Here is a 12,332-nt window from a genome sequence, read left to right on the forward strand (position 1 = left end):
TCACACGGAGGTGTCCCGGCGCTAGAAGAACAGGCTTGACCATCAGGACCCAAGTTAGGTGCCTAGCGCTGTTGGGTGAAAAGCCAGGTCTTCAGTATCTGCTTTAAGCAGGACTCGGAGGGGGCCTGCTGAAGCGCTGGGGGCAGGGTGTTCCATAGTGCCGCCACATTGGCCGAGAAAGTTCGTCCTCCCAGCCGAAGATTCCTCAACATACACAGACAGCAAACAACTACTTGCTGGATGTGCGAGGCAAAGGACAAACCGTCGTCCCACCGCACCCCCAGATTTTTTGACGTTTGGCTAGGCGAAGGGGCCTGACCCATCTCCGACGGCCACCAAAACTCTGAGGGTGGAGGGGAGCCTTTGCCAAAAAAGATCACTTCCGTTTTGTTTGCATTAAGTTTTAATTTGTTTGTGTTCATCCAGCACGCAACGTCTTGGAGACAGCCCTTGAAATTCGAAAAGGACGCCTCCGACACCTCTGAGTATGGAAACACCAGTTGGGTGTCATCGGCATATGAGATTGCCTTGACCCCCCAATTGGCAATCAACGTAAAAAGTGGAGCCAGGTAGATATTAAATAGTAGTGGGCTAAGTGCCGACCCCTGAGGGACTCCACAGCTGAGGACCTTAGGTGTTGAAGAAACGGTCCCCAGCGCCACCTTCTTTGTTCTCTGAGTCAGATACGACTGTATCCACCCCAGCGCCTGGTCCTGGATGCCTACCTCAGCCAGTCGCTTCAACAGCCTTGCGTGGTTGACCGTATCAAAAGCAGCCGACAGATCCAGGAGCACCAGCATCGCTGAGTCTCCTGAATCCATCGACCACCTCACTGACTCTGCCACCTCAATCAGCGCTGTCTCAGTGCTGAATCCAGGTCTAAAGCCTGATTGCGTCTCAAGCAATATCCTATTTTCTTCAATGAATTTGCTTAACTAGCGCTGGACTATTTTCTCAAACATTTTGCCCGGCGCTGCCAACAGAGAAATCGGACGAAGATTACTAAGGTCCGTGGGATCCCCATTTGTTTTTTTCTTTAGCGGGAGGAGGGTGGCATGTTTCCATACCTTTGGGAACACCCCGGAGGATATGGACATATTCCAGATATGCTGTATTGTCGGAGCCACAAAGTCAGCCATGGTGCTCCAGAGCTTAGGTGGACAGGGGTCGTCAGGTGACCCTGACTTGCAATGACTTAGTTCCTGCATAACCTTGCTCAGAGCTATCGGCTGGAATTGTGCCAAGATTTCACCAGCCACCACTTTGGCAGCCAGATCCGTCTTCACCGTTCTTCTCTCCGGACCGAAGGACTCATAAACTCGCATCAAAGAAATCTGAAATGGTATCGCACAGTGTGGCCGACGGGGGGACCTCCCTCTCAATACACCTGGGTTTGAAAAAAGACTGTACCACCTTAAAGATTTCCTTACTCGAGTGTTCTGCCTGCTGAATTGATTCTGCAAAGAACTGTTTTTTTGCCTTTCTAACAGCCTTCTGCAGTTTTTTGGAGGCTTCCTTATATCGGGCTTTTTCTAGGGTCCCGTAGTTTACCCTCCAAAGCCTCTCCAGCCGTTTGCATGCTGCCTTTTTTACTGTAAGGTCCTGTGAGAACCAGGGAGCTGAAGGGGAGTCCCGCTTGGACATTGTGCGTTTTGCCGGTGCAATGGATGACACCATATTCTCGATCCAGTCATTAAACAGCTGTGCATCTATGTTGACATTTGATGTTAGAGTTGGTATATTCTGAGCCAGAGCTGGGCCCATAGTGGCAGGGACTAGCCTCTTCCATTGTCTCTTCACAAAGGAGCACTTGCTTGTCGCAGGTAGGCATGAGCGGGAAATCCGTTACGCCCGCGGATTTTGCGGATTTCCCACAAAATCCGCAAAAAATAATCCGCGGCCGTAACGGGTTCAAAAGTTGAACCCCAACTCATGCAACTATTTTACAATGGCGCCAGCAAGCTGCCAGCGCCGTTGTAAAATAGTTACAAAGTTAGCTTGCACAGGAACCACTAGATAAAACGAAGCAGGTGCTGCTTTATTTTATCTAAGTGCTTCCTGTGCAAGCTAACTTTGTAACTATTTTACAACGGCGCTGGCAGCTTGCTGGCGCCATTGTAAAATAGTTACATGAGTAGGCTGGGCACAGGTCTGCTTTCTCCCCACATCTACCTCCTTCGAAAATCCGCTGTGTTGCTGTACAGAGCCACTTGAATCCTTGACTTTCACGAGCGCAATACCTGTGCTGTTCCTGTGACCAGGGGCTTCTTTCTCTTCATCTGCTGAACTGATCTTTCTCTGACCTTTTATACACACAAGAGGCATGTGAACTCGCATTGAAGGACAGCTCACTCAAGGGACCCCTGCGCCCTTCGGCGCGATTGCATAGTAACACACACATGGTCGCTCAAACTAGTTGAAGCTCAAATTCAGTGACTCCTTCATTAGCCCAAAAACAATTGTGAGGGTCGTCGAGGCTGGGCAGGTGTGCCTTCTTCCCAAATCTACCGTGGAACATCAGCTGTGATGCTGGATAGAGGCCTTTTGCATCCTTGACTTTCACGAGCACAACACCAGTGCTGTTCCTGTGACCAGGAGCTTCTTTCACTTCATATGCTGAACTGATCTTTCTCTGACCTTTTATACACACAAGAGGCATGTGAACTCGCATTGAAGCCATGCCTGTTTGGCCCCGCCCACACACTCGCGGTGTGCACCGTCTTACCTCCATTTACCCACTATGATGGACAGCTCACTCAAGGGACCCCTGCGCCCTTCCACGCGATTGGTCACCACAAAATCCGCGGATTTTGTGAATTCGCAAATCCGCAAATTTGCAAATCCGCGGATTGCGAATCCGCAAAATCCGCTCATGCGTAGTCGCTGGTCTATCAGCCGCAATAATTAATTTAAACGGAATAAGCGAATGGTCTGACCAGACTAGCGGCAGTGGCGCTTCTGCCGTCACATTTTTAATATTGGAGAAAATTAAATCAAGCGTATGACCCGCTCTGTGAGTAGGGCCATCGTTGATAAGTCTCAGATTGGCCGCATTTAAAGTGGACCTCAGTGTCTCTGCAGGGACGCAGTCCACCTTTTCCATATGGATGTTAAAATCCCCGACAACGAGGAATTGAGGGAACTCTGAACGATAATATCCATCAGAGTTGTCAGGTTGGGACCATCCCCACCAGGAGGGCAGTATATACCTAATCCCGCTAGGGATAGCTGGGGTCCCACCTGAAAGCAGAAGTGAAGCCCCTCCAGTCCCAGAATCAGGGTAGGAGCGGAGGATGTTAGTGTAAACTGCTCTTTAAATATAACAGCCACACCCCCTCCTCTTCTAGTGCCTGCCCTGTTAGAAAAACACATTTTGTACCCTGAGGGTACTGCCAGCGCGATGGCGGTCATGTTGTCCTCATTGAGCCAGGTCTCTGTTAAAAACAGAGCATCCCACTCATGACCTTCCAGTAGCAGCCAAATGTCATCTGCATGCTTGGCTAGAGATCTACAATTCAGAAGGTCCGCGGCTGTGTAGGGGCGGCCTGTGCCTCAGAGTGTGACGCTCCGGGCACCTGGGGCGTTCCACGGTGGCTCCGGTGGGGCCCCTGAGTCACCTGGTGGGTGGCGCTGACATCGGAGTGGAGTGAGCCGCGCTGAGGCCGAGAGGCGAGAGACTGAGGCACCCGGTGTGATGCGGGGAGCCTGCCCGCAGCGCTCGGCGTTGCAATCCCCTGGCACTAATATCACCGGCGGACCTGGGAGAGGAGGGGTGAGCCATCCTGCCTGCCGCGGGCGACTGACCCGCGAAAGCAAACTCAGTGAGTGGACGGTCTCGCTGGGGGACCCCGAGGAATCGGTTGATCTGGCGGCCTGTGACAGCCTGATCCCCAGACTTTGCCCTATTGTGTCGCTCCCCGGGAGTCAGAGCGGGAAACCAGGTGCGACGAAGGTCAGACCGCGCGGCCGACGAGACGCGTCATCAGGGTCTGGACTCCCATATAGTCTGTATTCGTGGACTTGTGCCCTGCTGTGTGTCGCACCCTGGGTGGCAGAGGCGGAGGCCTGTGGCAAAAGAAATCGGAAGGAACAGCATTCGAGAAGCGCCCTCAAGGTCCACGCTGACGCATATGCCGCATCCATAGACTCGCACTGCTGGGCCGGTAAGGAGGTGGTAGACAGGGAAGACAAGGGACACGTATTAAGCAACAGCTGCTAGTAAGCACGGCCAACCATCCTAGTGCTACGAAGAGAAGATACACCCTGCATTAATCAGACTCCACGGCGGGCGACGGGGCCCGGGCGGACTGTTGGAATACTGGCCTGGACTGGGCTATAGATAACGGCACGGAGCGAGACCCCGGGGACAGGACACTGAGGCAACCGGCCCCCTAGAGGCAGCCGTGTGGGGTGGTTGGGCTCCCTGCCACCCCCGCCCCTGTAGTGGGACAGGAAGATCATCGACCCTACACCACGTCCTAACAGGTGGGGCGGCGAGAGGAGTGAGTCCCCCACGAGAGTGACTACATTGCACAGCCAGCCATGGGGAAGATGGAAACGATCCCTAAAACTACCAGGCAGGGCCCCATTGATAACTTCGCCGCGCCGCTCCCGTCTGCTGAGGCCGCGCCTACTACGACCCCCGGCATACGCTCAGACACTGACTTGCTGATGGGTGCCATCCAAGCGTCAAGGACTGACATTCAAGAGTCCAGGTCGGCCCTGGAAGTCAAAATCGGCGTGATGGGGTTGGAGGTGACGCTACTGAAGCAAGACTTCCGAAAGCTAACAGAAAGAGTAACTACGGCGGAGACACGAATAGGCGAGGCAGAAGACTCAATCTCCACCCTGAGAAAAGACATGGCAGAACTCCAGGCCTCCCATCGCCAACTGCTGTGGAAGGTGGACGATGCAGAAAACAGGGCGCGACACAGCAACCTGCGCTTTGTAGGCCTTAGAGAGGGAATCGAAGGGACTAACATGGAAGCGTTCCTCCACTCTCGACCGGAGGGAGCGAGACCCCGACCTGTCATTGCACGCTTCCTCAACTTCGCGGACCGGGACCTGATTTTGAGAGAGTCCAGAAAGGTGGGGGAGATCCGCATGGAAAACACGAACATTATGATATTCCCGGATTACAGCCAGGAGGTGCAAAAAAAACCTTGCTCCTTTGACGCGGTCAAGGCGAAACTGAGAGACATGAATATCTCCTATATGCTGCTCTTCCCGGCAAAGCTGAAGGTGATTTATATGGAAAAAACACACTTCTTTAATCATCCGGAGGATGCCTGGCTATGGCTGGAAGAACGACCTATATTCCACAAGAAGGAGAACGTGGGACATGGAATGGTGGACAGGCCGACACTCCAGAGACCCCATTGGGAACTACCGAAGGCTCAGAGACTGAAGTCCCAAAGAACCAAGAGACAAACTCCGGCGACGCCCTATCCGGAACACGGCCCAGGGGGCAGACGACAAGGGCGTTCGGCCTCGCCTGGACGGAGTGACACACCGGGATCTAGATTCAGTTGCCTAGGAAGAATGCCCGCTCGGAGGGCGAAGAAGACGAAGATGCTGGGAGCCGGCCTCTGGGGGGGAGGCGGGGGGGGTCGGGCTCCATACACCCATTGGTAGAAGCGATCTGAGACCTGGAGCAAGATGCTTCGGGGCGAACTAGTGACTTAGGATCAGACACTCAAGACTCTCATTCCTGAACGGAGGCGAACCAGGCAGTTGAGATGGCAGCTCGTCGCTAAAGGGGCACGCAAGTTGACATGCCCTCCTGTACCTATTGTTCTTTACTGTTTTTTGTTACTATTTGCACAATTTATTTTTAACTTTGACCTTTGAGGTTGTTCGGGTGGGGCTGTTTTGCATGCTCCTCGAGAAGTTGGCAAGAGTAGGCTGAAGGGGGGGATATACGGGAGGGCGACAGACCCTTTCCTACTGACAGTTCTGCCTCACTGGGGGATGGGACTGAAAGGGGAGGGAGGTGGGGTGGGGGGTGAGGGGGAGAGTTCTACATTTTCTCAGGTTGGGGACGTAGGAGGGCAGGTTTGGGAGGGGGTGCAGTTCTGTTGGGGGGGAAGTGGTTGGGAGGAGGGTGGCAATCATGTACAAGCAGTCACACACTTCAGGGTTCCACAAAACGCTAGTAGACCAGACACCAACCTTACTCATCGATCTGTGCACATAAATGGCGGCTGACACCGACACATGACTTAGAGACCACAGGGGCATCAGTGTCCTGATCTGGAATATAAACGGGCTGGGCAATAAGATAAAGAGGGGCTTGGTAATCTCTTACGTGAAACGACAAAACCCAGACATACTGCTGCTGCAGGAAACTAATCTTAAAGGGACTAACTGCGCCTTTCTAGCTAGAGGCCGTCACAGGGTACTTGCGCATGGGGCTACACTACTGACTCTAGAAGGGTAGCTATCATTATAAAGAAGACCATCCCATTCCATACCACCCGCTCCTGGATAGACCCTCTGGGGACATATGTGGGAGTCAAGGGTACGTGGAATAGACGTACATATACGAGCCCCCGAAGCTACAGGTGAACACTCTCAGGAAAGTGGCTGACATACTCTTAGACAAGTCAAGTCAAGTCAAGTTAGAATTTGTATAGCGCACTACTCACCCAGAGGGTCTCAAGGTGCTTGAGGGAGGGGGGGGAAGCGTTACTTATCGAATATCCAAGTTTTGAGTTGTTTTCTGAAGGAGAGGTGGTTCTGTGTAAGGCGGAGGTGGGTGGGGAGAGAGTTCCAGGTCTTGGCGGCTAAGTAGGAGAAGGATCATTCAAATATTGGGGGGAGACTTCAATGACGTTATGGACCTGGAGCGCGATCGGTCAGGCACTGCGTCCAGGGTAGGGGCCCAGACCCCCCTGTCCCAACTGATCGCTAACATAGGACTTACGGATGTCTGGAGGTGGTTACACCCCACTCGGAATGCCTATTCCAATTACTCGGGCATGCACAAGGTGTTCTCGAGACTGGACTATGTGATCATGTCTAGACAAGATTTGGCGGTAGGCGATACTGCGGAGTATAACGCTAGGGGGATCTCCGATCACTCCCCCCTGCTGACTAGACTTGGATGGGGACGGAACACGGATGGGGCTTCCTGGCGCTTGGCTGCTTGGGACCTTCAAAACGCGATGGTTTTGAGAGGCTTGCGGGCTGATGTGACCGTCTACATTGCAGAAAATGAGGTCGACTCGAGGGTGATCTTTTGGGAGGTGCTAAAGCCAGTGATGCGAGATAGGATACAAAGCAGGCTGGCGGAGGAAGGGAGACAACTCCAGTCGGAGGTAGCGGATGTGGACGCAACTATTCTGGTGCTAGAGAGAGACTTTAAGGCTTCAAAGAATACTGAGACTCTCAGGAAACTCCTTGACCGACAGAAGCATTATAGAGAACTTGTGACTGGGGAGGCTAAAACTCAAGCCCTGGCCACCCTCCATCGCCTCTACGACGTGGGGGACAAATCGGGCAAATTACTGGCATGGCTGAGTAAGAAGGAATGCGCAGCCAGATGGGTGGAACGCATTAGGGAACCGGATGGGACAATGGTTGAGTCAGATACTCAAATAGCTGAGGCATTTTCCTCACACTACGAACTCTTCTACAAGGCCAGGGAGCTAGGAACTCACGAGGATGCTCTACAATACTTGGAGCAGGTGGATCTGCCAACAGTATCTCCTGAGGCCCTTACGGCATTGGAGTCAGACATCACCTTAGATGACATATCTGACGCTCTTGCCACACTGCGCCCAGGTAAGACTCCGGGTCCCAATGGTTTCCCCGCTGAGTTCTTCAAACGCACGGCAGACCTCCTGAACCGCCATCTGAGGGGAATCTTCGAGGGAGCTCTCCAGGATGAGAGGCTTCCCCTTGACCTCGCTGCGGCGACAATCATCCCAATTTATAAAGAGGGAAAACCGCGGGAAGATTGTGCGTCCTACCGGCCTATTTCCCTCTTTAACACAGAGGTGAAACTTCTGGCGACTATACTGGCACTGCGACTACGGTCAGTGATACCGGACCTTATATACCTGGACCAGACGGGATTCTTACCAGACAGGGCCACTAGATTAAACCTCCGTCGTTCCCACAATTGGTTACAGGAGGTGCGAGCCAGGGAGGAGCCCCATTGGTTCCTCTCCCTCAACGCCGTGAAGGCCTTTGATGCTGTTCACTGGCCGTTCCTAGAGGGCATCCTGCAGAAGTTCGGCTTTGGACCCAAGTACCAGAAATGGATACAGCTCCTCTACACTGAACCCTGGGCCAGAGTAAGAGTGAATGGGAGACTGTCTAGAGAATTTCCGATCCAGAGGGGCACCCGACAGGGGTGCCCACTGTCCGCCCTCCTCTTTGCGTTCACCATTGAGGCACTGGCCGCTCGGATCCGACACAACACAGATATCAGAGACTTTCAGATGACGGAGACGGACTCGGCTCAGGAGAAAATATCCCTGTACGCGGATGATATACTGTTGTATATTACACACCCGGAGACGACCATGCCGGTGCTGTTCCAAGAACTTGAACAATACGGTAGGCATCCGTGCTATCTAATTAATTGGCACAAATCGCTCCTTTATGACCACAGGGGAAGGGGCGACTGGGGGCCACTTCCGGAACAATTTTTGACAACGGGTGAGGGCTTCCAATACCTCGAGTTTATGTAACCCTGGACAGACCCCTGTCGTTCCAACAAAATTTGGAGCGGGTCATCTTGAACTCCACTATGGATATGGACCGATGGAGGCAGCTCCCCCTCACACTTTTAGGTCGAGCGGCCCTCTATAAGATGATTATCCTTCCCAAGTACCTTTATGCCCTACAGAACGAGTACTACCCACTCCCAGCCAATGTCCTTTCTAGAATACATGCGGATCTGAGGGCCTTCCTTTGGTTGGGTAAACAACCTAGAGTCGCACTCACTACTCTCCAGAGACACCAATACAGCGGGGGGAACTTAGAAGCTTATTATTGGGCAGAACATATTGCCCCGATCAATGAATGGTTACACGCCCCGGCTGATCAACCTACTTATGCCCTTGAACGACACAAAATGTCAACCTGAAACTTACTGTATTATCTCTACGGGGGCAATCGCCGGGAGTCACTTCTTCCGGCGACGGTCATTACCCTACTAGCGTGGAATAAAGCTACAAAGCGCACGGGCTGGGCGAAGACGCCCACCCGGCAGACGCCGCTATGGCACTGCAGGTGGTTAACTGAACTGAGCAAACTGAAAGGCTTTCAATGATGGGACGACATAGGCATCTCCACCATAGGAGATGTGGTTGCCAAAGGGGCGCTAAAGTCCTTCATGGCATTGAGGACTGAATTTGGTTTACACCCCTCTCAGTTCTTAGAATATGCGCAACTGCAGCACGCTTGGCGGGCCCAAAATATCCAAATAACCGAGCTCCCAGAATATGCGCCACTAGAGGGACGGCTGTTGCAAGAACAAATTCATGGGAAAGCGGTCTCACTCACATATAAAACCCTAACAAACAACATGCTAGGTGACCTGGCGAAGCTTAGGCAGACGTGGGAATCGGAGGTGGGAGAAATGGACGACCTTGACTGGGACGTAGTATTAATGCACCCCAGGGATGTTGCAATTAAGTCCAGGCTGCGCCTTATCCAATTCAATATGCTCCACAGAACCTATTACGACAGAGTGCGTCTTTGTCAGATGGGTAAAGCGACGGACAAGAGCTGCCTCAGGTGCCAACGAGAGGACGGGGACTTCTACCACATTGTGTGGACTTGCAATAAGATACAACGCTACTGGATCAACATCTTTAGGGAATTAAGTGAGGTTATGGGGCCCGGCTCCACCCGGAACCTAGGTTGGCCCTACTGGGGATGACAAATGACGTGGACCTCACTAGACCCCTACTGACCTTCCTGGTTTTGGCCCTAGTGGTGGCGAAGAGAGACATAGCGAAATACTGGGGATCGACGGACGCCCCGGACCTGGAGGAATGGAGGAAAGGACTGGACATGTACATGACCGCTGAGAGTGTGACATACAAGGCTAGGGGGTGCCCGAGGAAGTTCTGAAGGGTTTGGTCCAGGTGGCGTTCTTACCACGGACTAGATGGGGGGTTGTGAGGGTGGTGACTGCAGTGCTAGCCTGTGTACTTACATGAGCACCAATGGGATGAGTTTGAACGGGATATTACTAGATGACTCTATAATGCTGCTATTGCTTTTAGGTTGGATTGGGACTAATTTTATCAGAAATAAGCGGATCAGGGGCGGGGGGACGGAGGACATGGGTGTGTGTACAATTGATTACATGATTGTGTTGATGTGGATTTATAAAATACAAATAAAAATATTTCTTTAAAAAAAGTGATATTCACTTCTTTTTCCCATCACACTACACGATGATAATATTTTGTGCTTGGGCTGGGCAGCAGCAAAACTCTTCAGTCTAAGTCGAAGCATCCATTCATGCTATGGACTCTGTCCCTGTGACATTCCACATGGCAGCAGTCCAGCAACTGGCCTCAGGATTTTTACGTGGTAAGAAGGTGTAAACAGAGCTGTTTACTTAATTTTGCCTTCAAGTCACAGAAAGCATCCACCTTTTTTTCTCAGCTATATCAGTCTGGTACCAACTTTTGGGAGGACAGATGACTTCTGGTCCTTGTTGCAATCCTTCCTCTGGCTCAACAGAGAGTTTTCAGCAGGAAGTCACGTGAGAACACATTCCCCAGGTCATAGGAAACTTTTTATTTTCTAATACTGTTCCTTTAGGGGTGAGGCAACCACCGCTCAAAATATTTGCAGCAATTTGGTTCAAATTCATCTTGCTCACAGTAAACCTCAACCTCTTAGACCCTGATTATAAAAAGGGGCACATTCTAATACACACTAAAACAAAAGTTGACCCAGGTAGTAGAGATCTAGTTAATGCCTTCGGCAAATTTAGGCAGGTGAAACTTGCTGAAATTTACTGAGGGAAAGGCATAGCAAATTCGGATCGAAGTGAATTTGGAGCAGAAAACACTGACTCTATATGTAATATCCTATTGTATGTAGAGAAACCTGCAAGGTGTGGTGTTTACTGCTCCTGGTACATTTTCCATAATGTTTTCGGTGCTTCAAATTCCATTGGCTGGCAGAGGGCACAAATTGATGGATTGTGGAGTTCACTGAGCAGTTTAGCTTACTGGTATATCTTAACAGACTTCAGTCTCCTGCTTGGGCGGACTAAAGCCGATTCAGTATGGACACTAAACACATCTCCTTTTGTTAAAGTTTTATCAGTTGCCATACCTTTTTCCCTAGAAAATGTCACGGCTAGACTTCATAGCAGGCTATTATCTAGTGACATGAGCAAAAAGCGTTCTTTCCTTTTCTATTGGAAGTTTGTGTATCTGGCCCACAGCCACATCAACTTGGCGCTGATGGCCTGGACTTGCTTGGAGGAGACACATGATTAACACATAGATATGCAGTGAGAGGTGAGGGGGGGCAGCTACCTCAAATGTAATGCTGTCAAACCTGGCAACCCACATTCTTCAGGGCAGATTTACAAGCCCCTTGCGACAACAGTAGGCCACGGTTACATCACTTCTGTGATGCAGCAGCATCGGAAACCATGTGCCACATTGCAACATATTTACAATGCGATGCATCTAGGGAGATGTGTCACGTTGTAAAGCCCTACGCCACATCATACCTGCGTCAGGTATAATAAATGTGGGATGGGCATATCGACGCAAAAAAGCCTCATAAAAGTGACTCAGTGAAACCTACAAGATTTCACTGAGTCACTTTTACAACGCCACTGCGTCAAACCCTTACGCCTGCTTGAAGCAGGTGTATGGAGTGACACATCATGTTTGGAATAGGCATTCCTAACCATTACTGAAGTTGTGTCGTGCTTGCAACACAACTCCAACAATGCGCTGCCTGTACGCCAAAAGATGCGTCACGCATCTGTCTATCGCTGCGCACGGGACACCGCATTGTAAATGCGACGCATCCATGGTGATGCAAGGGTATTTTTACGAGATGCATTTTAACTGGCGCATCTCTGCTAGTATGCAGAGATGCGCCAGTTCTTGTAAATCTGACCGTTGGTGCTTCTTATACACTGGCAGACACCTCAGCTTGGGATTCCTTATGCTCTTCCTGTGTACAACACTGCATGCTATAGACATACACATTACGCACATTTATCTCGAAGAGCTACTAGGCATTCTCTCCAACTTAGGTTATAGAGAAAAAAGGGCCATATTATCAAGAAAGGGCGATACATTATCGCCGCTTTTATCTGCAGAAAACTGTCG

The sequence above is a fragment of the Lissotriton vulgaris genome, chromosome 8 (assembly GCF_964263255.1).
Source record: "Lissotriton vulgaris chromosome 8, aLisVul1.2, whole genome shotgun sequence".
Taxonomy (NCBI): Eukaryota; Metazoa; Chordata; class Amphibia; order Caudata; family Salamandridae; genus Lissotriton; species Lissotriton vulgaris.